Source organism: Macaca nemestrina, chromosome 10, assembly GCF_043159975.1.
Source record: "Macaca nemestrina isolate mMacNem1 chromosome 10, mMacNem.hap1, whole genome shotgun sequence".
In the NCBI taxonomy this organism is placed as follows: Eukaryota; Metazoa; Chordata; class Mammalia; order Primates; family Cercopithecidae; genus Macaca; species Macaca nemestrina.
In genome coordinates this window covers 114,177,206-114,185,514 of record NC_092134.1, presented here as the reverse complement: position 1 = coordinate 114,185,514, position 8,309 = coordinate 114,177,206, and positions in this window count along the sequence as shown.

Below are 8,309 nucleotides of genomic sequence, written 5' to 3'. Positions count from 1 at the left end.
CTGTGTGGCAGGAGGTGTTTGGGGAATAAAATACCCACCCTATTTCCTCTTCTTCTTCTTCCTTTTTTTTGCCTTCTCCTCCTCTTCCTCCTCCTCCTCCTTGTTTTTAGAGACAGGGTCGTGCTCTGTCACTCAGGCTGGAGTGCAATAGCACAATCTCAGCTCACTGCATCCTCGGTCACCTGGGCTCAAGTGATCCTCCCCCCTTAGCCTCCTGAGTAGCTGGGACCACAGGCACTTGCCACCACACCCAGCTAATTGATTTTTTTTTTTTTGTAGAGATGGGCGCTCACTACATTGTTTAGGCTGGTCTCAAAAAACAATTCTCCCACCTTGGCCTCCCAAAGTGCTGGGATTTACAAGTGTGAACCAGCATGCCAGGGCCCCCGCTCTGTTACTTTGCCTCCTCCAGGAGCCTGATCTTACTATATTTCTGGCTGTTCACCCCGCTTTAAGGCAGAGAACCTGGCTCCTATAGTTCTGCCAGGCACATGTTGTCTGATCCTCTGCAGTCTGCTGGCTGTAGGCAAAAGGGTGAAAGGCATGGACTCTAGAGCAAGACTTCGCTTCCCAATTCTGCTACTTTCTTTCTTTCTTTTTTTTTCTTCCCCAGGACGGAGTCTTGCTCTGTCGCCCAGGCTGGGGTGCAGTGGTGCAATCTCGGTTCACTGCAACCTCCGCCTCCCAGGTTCAAGTGATTCTCCTGCCTTGGCCTTCCAAGTAGCTAGGGTTATAGGCGTGCGCCACCACGCTCATCTAATTTTTGTACTTTTAGTAGAGATGGGGTTTTACCATGTTGTCCAGGCTGATCTCGAACTGGCTGGTCTCAAACTCTTGACCTTGTGATCCGCCCGCCTCTGCCTCCCAAAGTGCTAAGTGCTGGGATTACAGGCGTGAGCCACCGCGCCTGGCAATTCTGCTACTTTCTAGCTGTAGCTTTGGTTAGGCTACTTCATCTCCCCAGGCCTTTCTCTTTATCTGTAAAATAGGGATAACAATAGTATCCACTCTGTGAAATTGTTGCAAAAAATTGAGGAAATTCATGTGATGTGTTAAGAATGGCATCTGGCACATAACACACAATGCAAGCGAGCTATTATTATTACGGAAGCTGTTTCCCTTATACCTTCAAATGGACCAGCTCGGCTGGAAGCTTACGCCTTTCCTAAAATATCTTAGCAAAGCCGTTAAGAGGTAGCTAACAGATTCAGACCCTGGCACGTGTCTTTCGCTTCTCCCAAACAGCCGACTTGAATGGTCTGAGGCCCCAGATACAGCACCATAATCAGTTGCTTTGCTTTTCACATAAGGTCAGGGATGAGAAAATTCTATCTATCCCATCCCTTCCCTTGATTTAGCTGGTTCCATATTTCAGCTTTAGATATTTGCAACATCCCATCCCAAGTACCAAACCCGTTATTAAGACTCGTTTGAACCAGCCCAGGTAATGTGTCCATTTCTGAGGTAACCACTGTGACCAGGGGCATGGAGGAGAAGCTCCAGTTCAACCATGTGGAATGAAAATCATCTCAGATAATAGGGGTGTGCTATCTAGAAGAAAGGGGTGTTGACTGTTGACTTGCAAAAGGAACAGCTAGGTAACTTGTTGGTCAAGCAAAGCCAAGGTTGTTATGCTTACTGTGGTCAGGGAGGACACCACCTTGAAAAAGACTTAGCAGTGCCTCAGAAGGGGAATGTCAGATTTTGGGGCCTGGGCTGGGTGATTTTGAAGTAGGTCTTAAGACTGGGCAGAGTTCCTGATACAAGAACTTTGGGCACAGGACTGTATGCACAGTGCAGTGAGAGTCCCAAAGCTAATCTTGAGAGCTTGTTTTGAGGTTCCAGCAGGGGAGTGAAGCTACTCATACACCCTTGACTGAAGACCGGTCCTCCTCTATTGGGGATGGTGGTCCCTTTCGACAGAGTACGCAGCTTTGGGAGGCATGCACATGGAGCGGTAAGGGAGGAAGGGGTTACCCACCTAGCCAGCCAGATCAGCCGCATCAACCCTGGCGATCAATGGGGTGAGAGTTGTCGCAGGCAGATCACCCTCACATCCCCGAAGCTAGCCTTGATGAGGAAGCTGTCAGTCTTGGTAAGTAAGCTAGCTGGTCGGTTTATAGTGTTATGGAAGATAAGCCTTCTGAAAATACATGTTCCTGGATACAGTTTCAGCTGTCTGTCTGTCGGGGCACACATACTTGTCTCATAGAACAGTTCTTTTTTTTTTTTTTTTTTGGAGGCGGAGTCTCGTTCTGTCCCCTAGGCTGGAGTGCAATGGCCGGATCTCGGCTCACTGCAAGCTCCGCCTCCCAGGTTCACGCCATTCTCCTGCCTCAGCCTCCTGAGTAGCTGGGACTACAGGCGCCCGCCACCACGCCCAGCTAATTTTTTGTATTTTTTAGTAGAGACGGGGTTTCACCATGTTAGCCAGGACGGTCTCGATCTCCTGACCTGTGATCCTCCCGTCTCGGCCTCCCAAAGTGCTGGGATTACAGGCTTGAGCCACCGCGCCCGGCCTAGAGCAGTTCTTATGTGCTTGTCTTATTCCTCTTCTAGACTGTAGTTTGCTTGGTAATAGAGTGTTTCATTACTCTTTTTATCACTCTATGTCAGGACATACACCAGAGCCAGTAACACAGCAAATTCTGGAAGTATTTGTTAAACTGGAAAGGTTTCGAAGCCTCCTTGGGTTTTCTGAAAATATATAGGTTTTTGGTTTATGTAGCCCTAAAATTTCCTTATTGGAAAAAATAGTGTTTTCTTGATGAACAACTGTTATTAGGAAAACAGTGGCCTTTTCTAGCAATGCACATAATGCATCACGCAGATGGGAGAAGTCTCAGCTTCCGGCTGTGGCTGGAAAGGAAGTTTACTCACAGACAGCAGCAAGGCAAATGCTTAGGAGTTCAGGGGCCCCGCAGGCAAATGGGAAGGGAGCCCCATTGCTTCATTATTTTCTCATCACTGGAATCAATATTAGGGCTTCAGTGATATTATTGTCACTTGTAGAACTGTTTTTTTCCTAAAATCTGAATTGAATGCCACAAATATACAGTTATCAGAATTTGAACACCAGCAGGAAAGAGACGTAGAAAAGGTAGGGGATGTTGTTGTCAGAAAGTGTGGCGGTCTGTGGCCGAGGGCCAGTTTCCCACTGTGGTCTGACCCCCATGTGGACCTGTGAAGGGGTTCCTGAGGAAGTCTAGGGGACAGAGATTCCTCTGCTCAGGCTACTTTCAGCCCTGGTGGATTTCGAGGCCGTGCTGGGTAGGAAGACAGGAAGTCAGAGGCAAGAGATCTAGAAAGAGGCACTGCGATAACAAGTGGTCTGTGGCTGGTGGTGACTTTTCTTATACAATCTGGTGTGTATGTATATGTTTGTCTGCTGGTTTTATTTATTTATTTGAGACAGAGTCTTGCTTTGTCGCCCAGGCAGAAGTGCAGTAGCGTGATCTCAACTCATTGCAACCTCTGCCTCCCGGTTCAAGCGATTCTCATCCCTCAGCCTCCTGAGTAGTTGGGATTACAGGTGTGCACCACCAAGGCCAGCGAAGTTTTGTATTTTTAGTTGAGATGGGGTTTCACCATGTTGACCTGGCTGGTCTTGAACTCCTGGCCTCTGCCCGTCTCAGCCTCCCCAAATACTGAGATTACAGGTGTGAACCACCACGCCTGGCTGCCTGCTAGTTTTATTTTTCCAATGCTTCTGCAATTGAAGCAATGTCTTTTTGAAAGTCAAGAGGGTACTGCATTAGTTTCCTAGGGCTGCTATAACAAAGTACCACAAACTGGGTGGCTGAAAACCACAGACATGTACGGTCTCACAGTTCTGGAGGTCAGAAGTCCAGGATCAAGGTGTCCGCAGGGCCATGCTTCCTCAGAGGCCTGAGGGGAATGCTTCCTTACCTCGCCCTGGCTTCTGTTTTGCTGGCCTCTGGCATTCCTTGGCTTGTCTCTGCTGTCCTCATCACATGGTGTTCTCCCTGTGTGTCTCTGTCCTCACATGGAAATCAGTCTTATTATTATGATTTTTAAATTTTTTTTTGAGATGGAGGTCTGCTCTTGTTGCCCAGGCCAGAGTGCAATGGCGTGATCTCGGGTCACCGAAACCTCCGCCTCCCGGGTTCAAGTGATTCTCCTGCCTCAGCCTCCCGAGTAGCTGGGATTACAGGCACCTGCCACCACGCCTGGCTAATTTTGTATTTTTAGTAGAGACGGGGTTTCTCCATGTTGGTCAAGCTGGTCTCGAACTCCTGACCTCAGGTGATCCACCTGCCTCGGCCTCCCAATGTGCTGGGATTACAGGCGTGAGCCACCGCACCTGGCAGGAAATCAGTCTTCTTACGGACACCTGTTATATTGGATTAAAGGCCCACCTTGCTCAGTTATGATCTCATTTTAACTAAACCAGTTACATTGGCAACAACCCTGTTTCCACAATCTGAGGTACTTGGGTTTAGGACTTCAGCATATATATATATATATATTTTTTTAGGAGGTAGGGGGCATCATTCAGCTCAAAACAGGTACTAAATCTTATCTCAAAAACTTTTTAAAATGTGCTGTTTGCTTCACATGCCATTCGTTAGAGGGCGCATTGCCTGAAATGAAGTTTGCTTTGAGTTGCCTACCTTCCCCACCTCCCCACATCCCCATGATGCGTGTCATTTTAATGGCTAATAATGTCATTTTAATAATTACAAGTCTGAAAGAACAGGATAGGTAAATCCTATACCGTTAGCCATACTTTGACGAGATCGGGAGCATTCAGGGTGGTATGGCTGTAGACTGTTAGCCATACCTTGATTTCAACTTTTAATGAAAAAACACAGCTCCTTTCCTAGCTGAGTGCACGTGTTAGCAGGTACAGATGTTAAATGATGTCTATGAATTCAGTGCTGTCAGTGTTCAGTGTCCCATGGAGGCTAATTTCTGTCATCTTCCAGTACCTGGAAGGCACCCACCAGTCAGGATTTTTTTTTAAATCAACAGACACTGACTCTAGCTGAGAAAGAAAAGAAAGAAAGAGAGAGAGAGAGAGACAGGGAGGGAGGGAGGGAGGGAGGGAGGGAGGGAGGGAGGGAGGAAGGAAGGAAGGAAGGAAGGAAGGAAGGAAGGAAGGAAGGAAGGAAGGAAGGGGAGGTTACTAAAAAGATAGGATTTAACTCAATCTTTAATAGGAAATGAAAGAAACAGATACGATGGCAGCTCTGGCAGTTGGGAACTCAAGGACAATCTCTTCAGGGCTCCACCAATGGGACAGAAACTCCAACCCACTTTAGGTCTTGTGCCATGAGCCCTGAATGGAAATGGAAGGAGTGAGCACCCTGATTGTCCCGCTGGGGTTGGACAGTGGGAGAGTCAAGGCAGTGTTGTTCTAATCCCAGGAATCACCTGATTCCTTTGTCTTATGTTTCTTTTTTCTTTTGTGAGACACAGAGAGACTCTGTTGCCCACGCAGTGGCACGATCTTGGCTCACTGCAGCCTCTGCCTCCCAGGTTCAAGTGATTCTCCTGCTTCAGCCTCCTGAGTAGCTGGGACTACAGGTGCATGCCACCACGCCCTGCTAATTTTTGTATTTTTAGTAGAGATGGTGTTTCACCATGTTGGCCAGGCTGCCTGGCCTCAAGTGACTCCCCCCAACTCAGCCTCCCAAAGTGTTGGTATTACAGGTATGAGCCACCGTGCCCGGTCAGCTTTGGCTTTTGTTTCTGAGCACCAGAGTCATCCTAAGCCTTCTGGTTTGGGCAGGTTCTCATGGGAAAAGGGAAGTCCCCAGGGGCCTGCTCTGTGACTATTTTAAGAAAATAAAACAAACTGACCCAAGGCCAGGGCTCACATTATGGCATATTAGACAGCGTACAAAGGCTGCTGATTTATTCAGTTCTCTTATCTGATCGCCATTAAGGGGATAAGGAACAGATGGGGAACATTCATTAGCACTGTTTATTATTAACTCCGTGGGCTATTTCACAGCCCAAACTGTGGCAACTCCATAATCCTTCTGAGGCATTGATTTAGAACACGCTTTATTTTAACCAAGGCAGCCTAATTGTGAGAGAACATTCTGCATTTTTTCCCATCTAGTTGTTGTCCACAGCAATGCCATCTACGTTACCCTGGATTCCAGCCATCTCATGACTTTTGTGGGCCTTGGCATTTTTGCCTTCCTGGGCCCCTTCCTTGGTAAAACAAGATAAAAAATCATATTTTACAACTCTGTATAATGACCAGTGTAATCCAGGCTGGACTCATTATTACCCATTCATTATTGTTATACTCACGTTTTTTTTTTCTTTTTTATATTTTTAGAGACGGGGGCTTGCTCTGTTGCCCAGGCTGGAGTGTAATGACATGATCATGGCTCCCTGCAACCTGGACCTCTTCAACTCAAGGTATCCTCCCATCTCAGCCTCCCAAGTAGCTGGGACTTCAGGCCTGTGCCACCACACCTGGCTAACTTTTTATTTTTTGTAGAGATGGGGGTGCTTTCACTATGTCACCCAGGCTGGTCTCAAACTCCTAGACTCAAGCAATCCTCTCACCTTAGCCTCCCAAAATGGTGCTGGGATTGCAGGCATGAGCCCCCATACCCAGCGCTTTCTTCTGGTTTTAAAATAAATTACAATGAAAGCGTTTTTATGGACCTCCAAAAGTATGACGATGTTTCACCTGTGTGCCTTGAGGATATGGCCCTGCACTCAGTCCATCCTAGACATGCACGCCCTTGTCCTATGCCTAGCGCTGTTCTGGAATGATCCAGAATGCTATCCCCAGAGATCCCTTTCTGAGAAGTCTGGAGTCAAACGGGCTGGATGCAAATACCAGTTTCATTCTCAGTAGCTAGTGACCTGCATTTAACCCTACAGACCTGTTTCTTCATTTGTGGCATGCTGGTAATAATGCCAGCTTTCTTATTGGTTTTTTGTGAAGATTACCAGAGAAAATGTCTATCAACACTTCCCACCGGATCTCACATGCACTAGATGCTCCACACGTGATAGCTGCACGAATTTCTTGTGATCACTACTCCTAGGTCCTGAAGGTCATAACCTCACAGAAGGTGCCCCTGAAAGAAATCCAGTTACTTAGTGACTTACTCTGCTTCCCCATTATCTGGCACATCTGCAGAAGCGGCTTTGGTGAGGGAGTGCAGGCGGGTTGTATGTACTCATTGCCATTATTAAAAAAAATATCTCGGCCAGGCGTGGTGGCACATGCCTGTAATTCCAGCATTTTGGGAGGCCGAGGTAGGCGGATCACCTGAGGTTACGAGTTTGAGACCAGCCTGGCCAACGTGGTGAAACCCCATCTCTACTAAAAATACAAAAAATAGCCAGGTGTGCTGGTGGGCGCCTATAATCCCAGCTACTCAGAAGACTGAGGCAGGAGAATCACTTGAACCCGGGAGGCGGAGGTTGCAGTGAGCTGAGATCGCGCCACTGTACTCCAGCCTGGGCGACAAGAGCAAAACTCCGTCTCAAACAAACAAACAACAACAACAACAAAACAAACTCATACACAAAGAAGTAGAGGAGGACTTCCGATCTGCATTTTATTTGGAAGAGATGCTTGGAAGGAAGAGAGCTGAAGCAGTTCAGTGGAAGGTTGTGTATTTCCTAGGATTGTTGGTGCCATTGTTGGGTTCTGGATTTGGGTGTGGACACCAAGCTGTCCTGTCACAGCGTAGCCAGCACTGCTGGTGTGAGTGCCTGTGATGGAGAGGGAAGGCTGTATTCTGGCTGTCTGTGCCTCCGGGCTGGTGGGAGAACGGCCAGACCCTCCACTGCGGCAGATCCATGCAGGGTGATTCGGAGCCACTAAAATGTAAAGAAAAAGATTCTTGTTTGTTTTCCCAGCTCAGTTTTCAGAGAGGTGAGTAGGTGTTTTCTAGCAGTGCTGATGTTTATTTGTTCTGAAGTCTTTTCTGCTCTGTTGTGGGTCTCAAACGTCACCGACCTTCAGAGGCAGCTTTGTAAAATGAAGTGAGGTTTTAATGTCTCAGACTCCTGGATTTGTTGCATCGCTTCAAAATATTTTCCACCATGGTGCTTGCTCAAAGGTCTCTGTAAAGCATGGTGGTTATTGTCTCTCTGACACAATTGCCCTTCTGTTTCCTCCTGAAGTTTGTAAAGTTATTTGGGCTCTACTGTATAAGGAGCAGGGTCAGTGTTACTAGCAGGAGGCTGAAATGAAACGGCAGCTGCTGCGAATGCTGTACAGAGTAAAACCTGGCACCACACACTCACTGTCCTGCTGGATCCAAATGCATTCAGCACACAGAAAACCTCCAGTAAAGAACACT